The following is a 13,929-nucleotide window of genomic DNA, read 5'->3' as shown; positions in this document are numbered from 1 at the left end:
AAAAAAAAAAAAAAAATGACAAAAGTGTCTCCCTGAGTTCTATGAGGCACAGTAGCAAATGAATCAAGCCAGAGGAGTGGGTCATGAAAACTCTCAGTCTCTAGCCAGTTGGTTAGAGGTTCAGGTCAGCCCGGGACTTGTGGGTGTCTCCTGAAGTGGGAGGCAGTCTTGGGGGCTGAGCCTTCATCCTGTGGGGTCTGATGCTATTTCAGGTAGGTAGTGTCAGAAATGAATTGGAGGATCCCCTGCTGGGGTCTGCTGGAGAATTGTTTGGTGTATAAGAAACGCCCTCACCAACACACACATATACATTATAGTGACCGGAGGTAGAATGTGCGGAGTGTGAGCGCATGAACAATGGTTTTGTTTCTCTTGCCGTTTGTTTTTTTGTTGTCGTTTTTGCTTTTGATTTTTTGAGATGGAATCTCACTCTGTTGCCCAGGCTGGAGTGCAACGGTGCAATCTCAGCTCACTGCAACCTCCGCCTCCCAGGCTCAAGGATTCTCCTGTGTCAGCCTCCTGAGTAGCTGGGACTACAGACGCATGCCACCACGCCCAGCTGATTTTTGTATTTTTTAGTAGGAACAGGGTTTTACCATGTTGGCCAGGCTGGTTGTGTGTGAACTCCTGATGTCAGGTGATCTGCTCGCCTCAAGTCCCAAAGGACTGGGATTACAGGCATGAGCCACCACACCCAGCTGAGTTTTAAAAATTATCAAGTTTCAATAGTGCAGTGTTCCTGTGCCCGTCCCACCCAGCTATGTCCCTGAATGTAACATCCTGCGTAACCACAGCATGACCATGAAAGCCCGAGAAATGTGACATTGGTACAGCACTGTTAAAATTTTTATTTGCATTTTCTTCATTAATAAAATTCACTCCATGAATGTGCTCTTTCTGTTCCAGAACCCAGCACCAGAATGCACTGACATAACCCTCTTCGGTCCCCTCCCTGGGACAGTCCTGTCTCCCCTCGCCTGTTATGGCCTTGATGGTGATCAGTTGTGTGGTACAGTGGGGCATTGAACAGCACAGAAGTTAAGGGTCCCCCCAGCCCCCACACTGTCAGAAATCCATGTTTAATCTTTGTTTTTGTTTTGGAGAAAGTCTTGCTCTGTCACCCAGGATGGAGTTCAGTGGCACCATCTTGGCTCACTACAACCTCTGCCTCCCGGGTTCAAGCAATTCTCTTACCTCAGCCTCCCGAACAGATGGGATTACAGGCATGCACCACCACACCTGACTAAATTTGTATACTTTTTGGTAGAGATGGGGTTTCATCATGTTGCACGGGCTGGTCTTGAACACCTGAGCTCAGGCAATATCCACCCTCCTTGTCTTCTCAAATTGCTAGGATTATAGGTGGGAGCCACCGTGCCTGGCCACCATGTTTAACAATTGTTTCTGTTGCTTTTGAGACAGGGTCTTGCTCTGTTACCCAAGCTAGAATGCTGTCATTTGATCTCAGCTCATGGCAGCCTCAACCTCCTGGGCTCAAATGATCCTCCCACCTCAGCATCCCAAAGTGCTGGGCTTATAAGCATGAGCCACCACACATGGACTCCCCGAAAACGTAACTACTAATAGCCTACTGCTGACTGCCTTCCTGATACCATAAACTGTTGAATAACACTGATTTTGTATGTTATATGGATTATATACAGCATTCTTACAATAAAGTAAGCTAGAGAAAAAAATTATTCATAAATTAAGGAAGAGTGGCCAGGTGCAGTGGCTCATGCCTGTAATCCCAATACTGGGAAGCTGAGGAGGGGGGATCACAAGGTCAGGAGTTTGAGACCAGCCTGATCAACACGGTGAAATCCCATCTCTACTAAAAAAAAAAAAAAAAAATACAAAACTTAGCCAGGCACGGTGGCATGCCCCTGTAATCCCAGCTACTCAGGAGGCTGAGGCAGGAGAACTGCTTGAACCTGGGAGGCAGAGGTTGCAGTGAGCCGAGATCATGCCGTTGCATTCCAGCCTGGGCGACAGAGTGAGACTCCTTCTCAAAAACAAACAAACAAACAAACAAACAAACAAACAGACAAACAAAAGGCCGGCACAGTGGCTCACACCTGTAATCCCAGCACTTTGGGAGGCTGAGGTGGGCGGATCACCTGAGGTCAGGAGTTCGAGAGCAGCCAGACCAACATGGAAAAACCCTGTCTCTACTAAAAATAAAAAATTAGCCGGGCATGGTGACACATGCCGGTAATCCCAGCTGCTTGGGAGGCTGAGGCAGAAGAATCGCTTGAACCCAGGAGGCGGAGGTTGCTGTGAGCTGAGTGGCACTCCAGACTGGGCAACAAGAGCAAAACTATCTCAAAAAAAAATCAAGAAATAAAAAATATATTTCCTATTCACTAAGTGGAAGTGGAACATCATAAAGGTCTGCGTCCTCGTCATCTTCACATTGAGTTGGCTGAGGAGGAAGAGGAAGAGGAGGGATTGGTCTTGCTGCCTCAGGTGCGGCGGAGAAGGAAGAAAATCTGAGCATAGATGGACCTGCAGTCCAAACGTGTCGTTCCACAGTCAATCGTATAATGAAGAGCAGTGATGAGCTGTTTGGTGGAATGTGCCATGATGTGGGTTTGAAGGGTGTTTTCTCATGGTGGGAACGTGGTTGTGCTTGTGTGGCAATAACGCTGGAGAAGCAGTGTGGTGGCCTCAGTGCCTTGGACCAGGGGTTTGTGTTGTGTTTACACCCCTTGCTCTGCACATTAGCTGTGCTCATTGGATGATACTGGTGTTCACTGGGCTATGATGGGTGTCGGGTCTGGAACGGTATCTTTCCCCTGATTATTAATAAATGTATTAGGGGAACTTCTTTGAGATGCACCAATCCTGTCTCCTTAGCCTTCCGCCCACTAAGCTGAACATGCATCAGTGGGCCTTGCTGCAACAATGATTTCTGCAGGGTTCGGTGCTTGCCTGATGGCGATTTCAATTTTCCTCTCTCCCACAATTTTTCTTGATTGGAATTCTGCTGTAAGGAAGAGCTGTTCCTTCGCTGTTGACTGATGAATGGATTTCGGTATGGACTTTTAGGTGTTTATTTTACTCTATTAAAATCTGATATTTTTGTTATTTTCTGGCTTCAACTTTCTCACCTTTGGCATTAGGAGCTCCTTCAGGTTGGCACGTGTGTTCTGTGAGCAAGCCCTTTCCTCTTTTGAGCAATTCCTTTCTGGCAACCCAAGATGGTCCATGCTCATCTGGTTCATTGCCTCCTTCATTCTAGATCAGCCACTTCCCCAAGGGCCCAGGTCCCTTTTCTTGGAGAATGGTGTTTAGAAGCCAGGACCTGGTTCCTAGGTGTGCTTGTTGCTACTGGGCTGCTATTGCTCTTAGGCCCTCTCATAGGAAATATATGTTTGGGTATATGAAGCCTCTCCCCAAACACAGCTGTGGTTCTGCATCTGTCTGGGTATACACATGTGGAATACCATGACTCTGTGCTGACCCCTCCAATTCTAGAAAGATACTTCATGTTCATCCTAGCCACCTTCCTTCTCCTTCTTTACAGCTTCTTTATCCAACAGCAGGAAACCTGGCTTTTGTGTTCTGTTTTTATTTCTATGTTTGCTATAGCTTGGATCTGTGTCCCTGCTGAAATCTCATGTGGAAGTGTAATCCCCAGTGCTGGAGGTGGGGCCTGCTGGGAGGTGATTGGATCGTGGAGGTGGATTTCTTACGAATGGTTCAGCACCATCCCCTTGGTGCTGTTCCTGTAACAGTGAGTGAGTTCTTGTGTGATCTGGTCCTTTAAAAGTGTCTATGTATTTTGGCATTGCTGAAGCTGTAATTTCAGGGTAGATTTCTAGAAGTGGGATGGTAAGGTACAAAGTTAAGTGCATATGCAGTTTTGTTAGGTATTGCCAAATTTCCCTCTAAAAGGATTGTGGCAATTTGCATTCTCACAAGAGATGCTAGTACAGGTGTTGAGACTGACCTGTGGCTAGATGGCTGGAGCAGCTCAGCCCGCAGCATCAATGTTAGAAGCGGTGCTTAAGCGACTTGCAGTTACTAGAGAATGCCACTAGATGGCAGATACAGCCCATCACAGAGAACAGCGAGGGCACGTTCTCCAGATTTTGCTTCAGGGACATTTGATAAACAACAGTTGTGTAAATTGGAGTAATAGGCTGTTTCTAAATGACTAGTAACAACTAACTTTTTTTGTTGTTGTTTTTTTTGTTGTTGTTGTTTTTTTGAGACAGAGTCTCGCTGTCTTGCGCAGGCTGGAGTGCAGTGGCATGATCTTGGCTCACTGCAGCCTCTACCTGCCTCTGAGTCCAAGTGATCCTCCTGCCTCAGCCTCCTGACTAGCTGACTACAGGCACATGCCACCATGCCCAGCTAATTTTGTTAATTTTTTGTAGAAACAGGGTTTCACTATGTTGCCCAGGCTGGTCTCAAACGCCTGGCCTCGCGATCCTCCTGTCTCAGCCTCCCAATGCGCTGGGATTACAGGTATGAGCCACCACGCCGGCCACAAGTAGCATGTGTAATACTGGTAGTAATAGTCCGTTTATTAGCCAGTAACATTTTCATTTGATTATTCATTCATACAATAAGTGTATATTTGTTCTATGTGCTGTTATGGGCACTGGATGAAGAGATTTAAGAACAAACACACACAACCATCAGCCTGCACAGAGCTTTTATTTTCCTGGGGGAGAGACAGAAAGGAAATACAAAACCCAAATACATAGTCTATTGGGGGCATAGGTGCTCTGGAGAAAGACAGCACAGGCCGGGCGCGGTGGCTCACGCCTGTAATCCCAGCACTTTGGGAGGCCGAGGCGGGTGGATCACGAGGTCAAGAGATCGAGACCATCCTGGTCAACATGGTGAAACCCCGTCTCTACTAAAAATACAAAAAATTAGCTGGGCATGGTGGTGCGTGCCTGTAATCCCAGCTACTCAGGAGGCTGAGGCAGGAGAATTGCCTGAACCCAGGAGGCGGAGGTTGCAGTGAGCCGAGATCGCGCCATTGCACTCCAGCCTGGGTAACAAGAGCGAAACTCCGTCCCAAAAAAAAAGGGAAACACGGTGTATATGTGTGCATATATGTGCATGCATGCGTGTGTGTGCATGGGGGGTGTGTGTGTGTGTGTGTGTGTGTGTGTGTGTGGTGAGCAGGGCAGTTTACAACCTTAAACAATGTGATCAGGGAAGGGATCACTGAGAAGCAGCTGACTGAGCAAGGAAGCTGTAAGGACAAACTAGGGGGAAAGGGTGCGGGCCGGAGGAATGGGCAGCAGAGACACCTGCAGCTGGAGCAGCCTGGCATGATGGAGGCGCCAGTGCAGGGAGTGAAGGCATGAGCAGAGATGGAGTGGGGTGTCGACCATGGAGGCCCTGTAGGCTACTGGAAAGACTTTGGATTTGTCCTCGTGAGAAAGGAGAGCCGTGGGAGAGTAAATCAAATCCCTCAGGAGCGCAGAAGGCAGCTGTCTTCAGCTCACTCCCCTCTCCGCAGTTCACCCATGCACCAGGTACTTACTGATGGCCACCACGGGCCAGCCCTGGTCCCAGGGTTTGATTGTGAGAGGAGCTTGTGTCAGAGGCATGTGAACCAAAGTAACTCCATCTTAAACAGGAGCTGGGTGAAATGAGGCTGAAACCTACTAGGCTGCATTCCCAGACGGTTAAGGCATTCTAAGTCACAGGATGAGATAGGAGGTCAGCACAAAATATAGGTCATAAAGACCTTGCTGATAAATCAGGTTACAGTAAAGGAGCTGGCCAAAACCCACCAAAACCAAAATAGTGATAAGAGTGCCTCTGGTCGTCCTCACTGCTACACTCCCACCAGCACCATGACAGTTTACAAATGTCATGGAAACGTCAGGAGTTACCCTATATAGTCTAAAAAGGGGAGGCATGAGTAATCCACCCCTTGTTTAGCATATCATCAAGAAATAACCATAAAAATGGGCAGCCAGCAGGCCTCAGGGCTGCTCTGTCTATGGAATAGGCATTCTTTAATTCCTTTACTTTCTTAATAAAGTCGCTTTCACTTTGCACTGCGGACTCACCCTGAATTCTTTTTTGCACGAGATCCAAGAACTGTCTCTTGGGGTCTGGATCGGGACCCCTTTCCTGTAACACTTGGACTCTGGACCCAGCGGGCTCTGACAGTCTGGGGGGGGGTGGGCAACAGATGGCCAACAAGCCTTTTTTCCCAGGAAGAGCAAGCATAGTCAGGGAGGGTTGTGCCCCGCTCTGAAATGGACTGGAACATCTGTGGAGGCCATCGGCAGAAAACTAGGCCTATGCAGGGTGCCCTTCGGGGGGGTCCTCAGCCTCTGATCATGTTTGAGCTACTTAAGAGTTTTGTGGTCTGGGCGCCGTGGCTCACGCCTGTAATCCCAGCACTTTGGGAGGCTGAGACGGGTGGATCACTTGAGGTCAGGAGTTTGAGACCAGCCTGGCCAACATGGCAAAACCCTGTCTCTACTAAAAATATAAAAACTAGTTGGGTGTGGTGGTGGATGCCTGTAATCCCGGCTACTTGGGAGGCTGAGGCATGAGAATCTCTTAAACCTGGGAGGCAGAAGTTGTAGTGAGCCCAGACCGCACCACTGCACTCCAGTCTGGGTGACAGAGTGAGACTCTATCTCAAAAAAAAAAAAAAAAAAAAAATTCTGTAAATTGTAGAACACCAACAATACGCAAACATTCCTGTTCACGAAAACGCGCATGAGTTGCAGCGCGTTGAGGCCTGCCTCGGCCTGCGAACTCCCAGCAGCACCTGACTGCCGCGCATGCTTCTCCGAATCCTCCTTTGAAGTGATTGCAACCTCTTACTTGTTTCCTTCTTAAATAATGAGTCAGAGAAAGTCTATGTCACACAGTCAGCTTATCTCTGTATGGAAGTTGTGAGTCTACGTTCTTTTAAACATTTCCCAGGCCGGGCACAGTGGCTCATGCTTGTAATCCCAGCACTTAGGGAGGCTGAGGCGGGCGGATCACGAGGTCAGGAGATCAAGACCATCCTGGCTAACATGATGAAACCCTATCTCTACTAAGAATACAAAAATTAGCCAGGCATGGTGGCACGTGCCTGTAATCGCAGCTACTCCGGAGGCTGAGGCAGAGAATTGCTCGAACCTGGAAGGCGGAAGCTGCAGTGAGCTGAGATTGCGCCACTGCACTCCAGCCTGGGCAACAAGACCAAAACTCTGTCTCAAAAAAAAAAAAAAAAAAAAAAAGAATTATTTATTTATTTATTAAGATGGAATCTCACTCTGTCACCCAGGCATGAGCCACCGTGCCCAGCGAACCTATTTATTTCTTTGTACATATGTATTTTATTTTTCCAGGCAGAAATCCACAACTAAATATGTAAGTTGACAGTGTAACGGGTAATCATTTTGTGCTGCAAAAGTCAACGTCTCCCTCTTTCCCAGTTACCCAATTTTCTCTCTCCAAAGTTAAACAACGTTATTAGTTTCTTCTGTACCTTTCCAGTGATATTTTACGCATTTACTACGTAGATCTATTTATCTATCTCATTTGTGTATCTTTATTCTCACTTTGAATACACAACTGTAGTACTTTCATTCACACTTGGCTTTTTCGTTCTTGGACATTGCCCTATATTCAAACACAAACCTTTGGTCTTCTCTTTCTGTTCCCCCTTTTTCTTGAATAGTCCTAGTCAATTCCATTATGTGGTTGCCTAGTAAACCATTTGTTCAACTGCTCCCCTGTTGATGGACAGGTTGCTTCAGTCCTTTGCAATTTACAAGCTAGCTGCTATGAGGTTGGGGTACTACAAAGACATTGGAAAACCTGTAGTCCCAGCTACTCGGGAGGCTGAGGTATGAGGACCCCTTGAGCCTAGGACGTGAAGGCTACAGTGAGCTGTGATCACACGACTGTACCCCAGCCTGGGTAATGGAGCAAGACCCTGTCTCTAAAAAGTATTAAAAAAAAAAAAAAAAAGAAAGAAAGAAAAGAAAACCAGCATCCATCAGGTAGAATCTAAGTGGATTCTACCAGAGATAGAAAACCTAGTCAGATGATTATCTGAAAGTAAACAGAGGCTGGGCATGGTGGCTTATGCCAGTAATCTCAGCACTTTGGGAGGCCGAGGCAGGTAGATCACAATGTCAGGAGATCGAGACCATCCTGGTCAACATGGTGAAACCCGGTCTCTGCTAAAATACAAAAAATTAGTCAGGCGTGGTGGGGCGCACCTGTAGTCCCAGCTACTCAGGAGGCTGAGGCAGGGGAATCACTTGAATCCAGGAGGCGGAGGTTGCAGTGAGCTGAGGTTGCACCACTGCAGTCCAGCCTGGAAACAGAGCAAGACTCTGTCTCAAAGAAAGAAAGAAAGAAAAAGAAAAGAAAAGAAAAGAAAAGAAAAGAAAAGAAAAGAAAAGAAAGAAAAGAAAAGAAAAGAAAAGAAAAGGAAAAAAAGAAAGAAAGAAAGAAAGAAAGAAAAGAAAGAAAAGAAAAGAAAGAAAGAAAAGAAAGAAAGAAAGAAAGAAAGAAAGGAAAGAAAGAAAAGAAAAGAAAGAAAGAAAAGAAAGAAAGAAAGAAAGAAAGGAAAGAAAGAAAAGAAAAGAAAGAAAAGAAAGAAAGAAAGAAAGAAAGGAAAACAGAGACATTTATCCACAAGAGTCCCCACTTGATGCTCCAGGCGCAAGGGGTTTCCAGAAGGGAGGTCTCTCTGGCCGACCTGTGACAATGGAGGAAGCCGCCACAGACAAGCTGAGGATGTGGAGGGAAGAGATGCCAGGAGACTCTGGAGCCAAACTGTGGAATGAGCTAGCCCCGGAGACATCCTATACCCAAGGTCCTGTTCTATGACTTACTTTTTTTTTTTTTTGAGAGAGAGTTGCCCAGGCTGGAATGTAGTGGCACAATCTTGGCTCACTACAACCTCCGCCTCCTGGGTTCAAGCGATTCTCCTGCTTCAGCCTCCCCAGTAGCGGGGATTACAGATGCGTGCCACCACACCCAGCTAATTTTTGTATTTGTAGTAGAGACGGGGTTTCACCATGTGGGTCAGGATGGTCTCAAACTCCTGACCTCGTGATCCGCTTGCCTTGGCCTCCCAAAGTGCTGCCATCACAGGTATGAGCCACCACGCCCTGCCTGATTTACATTTTTATTTACTTATTTATTTTTAGTTTTTGAGACGGGATCTCACTCTGTCACCCAAGCTGGAGTGCAGTGGTGCAATCTAGGCTTGCTGCAACCTCCGTCTCCTGGATTCAAGCAATTCTCCTGCCTCAGTCTCCTGAGTAGCTGAGATTAAAGGCGTGCACCACCACGCCTGGCTAATTTTTGTATTTTTGGTAGAGAGGGGGTTTTGCCATGTTGATCAGTCTGGTCTAGAACTCCTGACCTCAGGTGATCCACCTCTGTCGGCCTCCCAAGGTAGAGCTGGGATTACAGGAATGAGGCACCACACATGGCCCAAATTCATTATTTTTTAATGCATGAGTGGGAAACAGACTTTTAAAAAGTCAAATAGTGGTTGGGCACAGTGGCTCATGCCTGTAATCCCACCACTTTGGGAGGCCAAGGTGGGCAAATCACCTGAGGTCAGGAGTTCAAAACCAGCCTGGCCAGCATGGCAAAACCCTGTCTCTACTAAAAATACAAAAATTAGCAGGTGTGGTGGTTTATGCCTATAATCTCAGCTACTAGAGAGGAGGCAGGATAATTGCTTGAACGCTGGGGATGGAGGTTGCAGCAAGCCGAGATCACACCACTGCACTCTAGCCTGGGCGACAGAGCCAGACTCCATCTCAAAAAAAAAAAAAAAAAAATAGGCCAGGCACGATGGCTCACTCCTATAATCCCAGCACTTTGGGAGGCTGAGGTGGGTAGATCACCTGAGGTCGGGAGTTTGAGACCAGCCTGACCAACATGGAGAAACCCCCGTCTCTACTAAAAATACAAAATTAGTCAGGCGTATTGGTGCATGCCTGTAACCCCAGCTACTCAGGAGACTGAGGCAGGAGAATTGCTTGAACCTGGGAGGCAGAGGTTGTGGTGAGCTGAGATCATGCCATTGCACTCCAGCCTGGGTGACAAAAAATAAATCTCAAAAAATAAAATAAAATAAATAATAAAATTAAAAAGTCTAATAGTTTCAGATTTATTTTAACATTAATTTCCATTGATTGTGAGTTCTTAATGTGGCCATGTTATAAAGTTTTATTTTAAAGCAAATTTACCTAGTTTTTTTTTTAAAAGTAAGTGATTTAAAGAAAAATCTTGGGTAAATTATTTCACAGATGGTATTGGCCAATGACCTTTTCTTCACCAAAAGACCACCAGGAAATCAGTGGACCAATCTAAGCTGCGTGCACTGGACTCATGGCAGTCGGGGAGAAACCACCCTGACCGCCCAGGTGTTTCTGCAGGGCAGGTGAGATGGGGATATTGATGGAGTTTTAGGTCTGAGCTGGGTGCTATTGAGGTGGGTCTTCAAGCGGGGGTGCTGCTTGGAATTGGGCAGAGCTCCATAAATGACAGCTGGAGGGGTGGGGCCAGGTGAGGCCTGGAAGCAAAGCTTCTACAGCTGCCATTAGTCTTGATACATTAACTGTTTTATTTGATTCATCATTTTATTATCCAGGAACAAGAAATTCCCAGAGTTCTCTCTAGAGATGGCAAAACTCCTGAGGCTTCTGCAGCAATAACTGAGCTTTAGGAAACACAGATCAGGTTTCAGATCCCCCCCCAAGACCAGTCTGACGTCCCTGTCCCCCACTCTGACAGCTCCCCACAGCTTCTTCGGCTGCACTGTTCTTGGCTGTAATTGCATGATTATGGGAATCCTGCCTGTCCCTCTCACCCAAATCCCACTGGATAAAGTTCAGTGGGGGCAAGAATCATGTTTGCTTTTTTTTTTTTTTTTTTTTTTCTTTTTTTTGAGGCAGAGTCTCTGTCGCTCAGGCTGGAGTGCAGCGGCTCAACCATGGCTCTCTGCAGCCTTGACTACCAGCGCTCAAATGATCCTCCTGACTCAGCCTCCTGAGTAGCTGGGATACAGGTGCACATCACTATGTTCAGCCAACTTTTAAAATTATTTGTGGAGCTAGGGTCTCACCATGTTGGACAGGCTCGTGTTCAACTCCTGGGCTCAAGCAATCCTACCACCTCGGCCTCCCAAAGTGTTGGGATTACTGACATGAGCCACCATGCCTGGGTTTTTTTTTTTTTTTCCCTTTCTTTTTGTTGTGTTAAAAACACATGGTTGGGTGTGCTGGCTTACACCCGTAATCCCAGCACTTTGTGAGGTTGAGGCAGGTGGATCACCTGAAGTTGGGAGTTCAAGGCCAGCCTGATCAACATAGAGAAACCCCATTTCTACTAAAAATACAAAATTAGCTAGGTGTGGTGGTGCATATCTGTAATCCCAGCTACTCGGGAGGCTGAGGCAGGAGAATCGCTTGAACCCGGGAGGCAGAGGTTGTGGTGAGCCAAGATCACATCAGTGCACTCCAGCCTGGGCAACAAGAGGAAAACTCCATCCTAAAAACAAACAAACAAAAACCACAACAACAAAAATGTAAATATAATCATCTTAGCCATTTTCAATTGTACAGCTCAGCAATGTTAAGTACATTCACATTGCTGTGAAACAGATCTCCGAAATTTTTCATCTTGCAAAATGGAAACTCTATGCCCATTGAGCAACCACTCCTCTCTCCTGCTCCCCCGGCCCCAATGCCCACCATTCTTCTCTCTTTCTCTGTGACTTTGATTACTCTATGACCTATACCTCGCATGGAATCATACAGCATGTGTCTCTGTGTGACTGTCTTAATGCCCTGAGCATAACGTCCTCTTTTCTTTTTCAGGCTGAGTAACATTTGATTCTATGCAGACAGCACATTTTCTTTATCCATTCATGATTAGTGGATGTTCAGGTTGCTTCCACCCCTTGATTATTGTGATTAATGCTGCAATGAACACAGAAGTGAAAAGATTTATTCGCAGCCGGGCACAATGGCTCACACCTGTAATCCCAGCATTTTGGGAAGCCAAGGAGGGCAGATCACTTAAAGTCAGGAGTTCAAGACCAGCCTGGTCAACATGGCATATCTCTACTAAAAAACACAAAAATTAGCCAGGTGTGGTAGCAGGCGCCTGTAATCCCAGACACTCGGGAGGCTGAGGCAGAAGAATCACTTGAATCAGGGAGGTGGAAGTTGCAATGAGCTGAGATCACACCACTGCACTCCAGCCTGGGCAACAGAATGAGACTTTATCTAAAAAAAAAAAAAAAAAAGAAAAAAAGGGGACAGAAACCGTATGACTCAGACAGTGGGCACAGCATTGGGTTCCCCACCCTGGCCATCCCAGCCTGGTCTCAGCCCACCTACCTTGCCAGACATCCATTCATCCCCTAAATGTTAACTGACTCCCATGAGCCCAGCAGGCTCTCAGCACTGAGCATGCAGAAGTCATAGAATTCTATGAGCTGTCAGCCTCTTTGAGGCTGTCAGACAATGGGAGAGACAGACAACGGCAATGACAGGTGAATATACAATGGCATGTCAGGACAGGATCAGCTTAGAAAGAAAATGCACCAAGAGGAGGGGCCTCCTGAGCTTCATAGTCAGGGAAGACCTTTAAGAGGACACTTGGAACAGAGCATGCACAGCAAGTGCAAAGGTCCTGAGGCTCTCCCAGAGCCCCACTCCTTCCTACCGAGGGTACTTGCTGGCCTTCATTACACATTCATTACCATTGCAGCTGGGCTTCTGACTCACAGCACCAATGAAGACGCTTCAGGAGGACAGAACCCACCACTGTTGCGTCTCCATGGCCAAGCCTAGCCAATGCCTGGCTCACAGTAGATGCTTAATAAATGAGTTATAATTATTCTATACTAATAATTTGGCCATGTGACCTCGAAACATTAACCGATTTTTTTTTTTTTTTTGAGACACGGTCTCAGTCTCTCACCCAGACTGGAGTATGGTGAGGTGATCATGACTCACTGAAGCTTCAATCTCCTGGGATCAAGTGATCCTCCACCTTCAGCCCCTTGAGTAGCTAGGACTACAGGTGTATACCACCGTGCCCAGTTAATTTTTAATTTTTTTGTAGAGACAGGGGTCTCACTTCATTGCATAGGCTAGCCTCAAACTCCTTAGCTCAAGCAATCCTCCTGCCTTGGCCTCCCAAACTGCTAGGAATACAGGCATGAGCCACTGCATCTGGCCAATCAATACATTTTTTAAACTAAGGTATGAATTTGCATGAGCAAATCTTACTGAAGTAGCCTTTATCTTTCATTACTTCTCTCATTTCCTGGTCACTCTCCTACAATTTATCATTGCTTGAAACCCAAACTTTATTTCCTTTGTTAAAATGCTATATAAGTTTGGGCACAGTGGTTCACGCCTGTAATCCCAGCACTTTGGGAGGCTGAGGTGGGTGGATCACCTGAGGTCAGGTGGGTGGATCACCTGAGGTCAGGAGTTTGAGACCAGGCTGGCCAACATGGCGAAACTCTGTCTCTACTAAAAACACAAAAATTAGCCAGGCATGTTGGCGGTGCCTGTAGTCCCAGCTACTTGGGAAGCTAAGGCAAGAGAATCGCTTGAGCACAAGAGGTGGGAGGAGGAGGTTGCAGTGATCACACCACTGCACTGCAGCCTGGGTGGCAGAGCAAGACTCTGTGTCAAAAAAGAAAAAAAGCTATGTAAGCCTGAGTCTAACCATTTCTTTGAGTTTTACTTCTTTTCGATAAACTTTCGTGCATGTAAATATTAGTAACAATCATATGGCTTTTCTCCTATTAATCTGTCTTTTGTTACTTTAATTTGCAGATCCCACGTACTGAGCCTAAGAGGGTGGAGGAAAAGTTTTTCCTTCTTAACATATTCAACTCCCTCCCCTCAATACATCTGGCTGTTGACATGTTTGTCTAGCTTACAT

This window comes from Sapajus apella, unplaced genomic scaffold (genome assembly GCF_009761245.1).
Source record: "Sapajus apella isolate SASKATOON/1434 unplaced genomic scaffold, GSC_monkey_1.0 scaffold96, whole genome shotgun sequence".
Lineage (NCBI taxonomy): Eukaryota > Metazoa > Chordata > Mammalia > Primates > Cebidae > Sapajus > Sapajus apella.
This window is presented reverse-complemented; position numbering follows the sequence as displayed.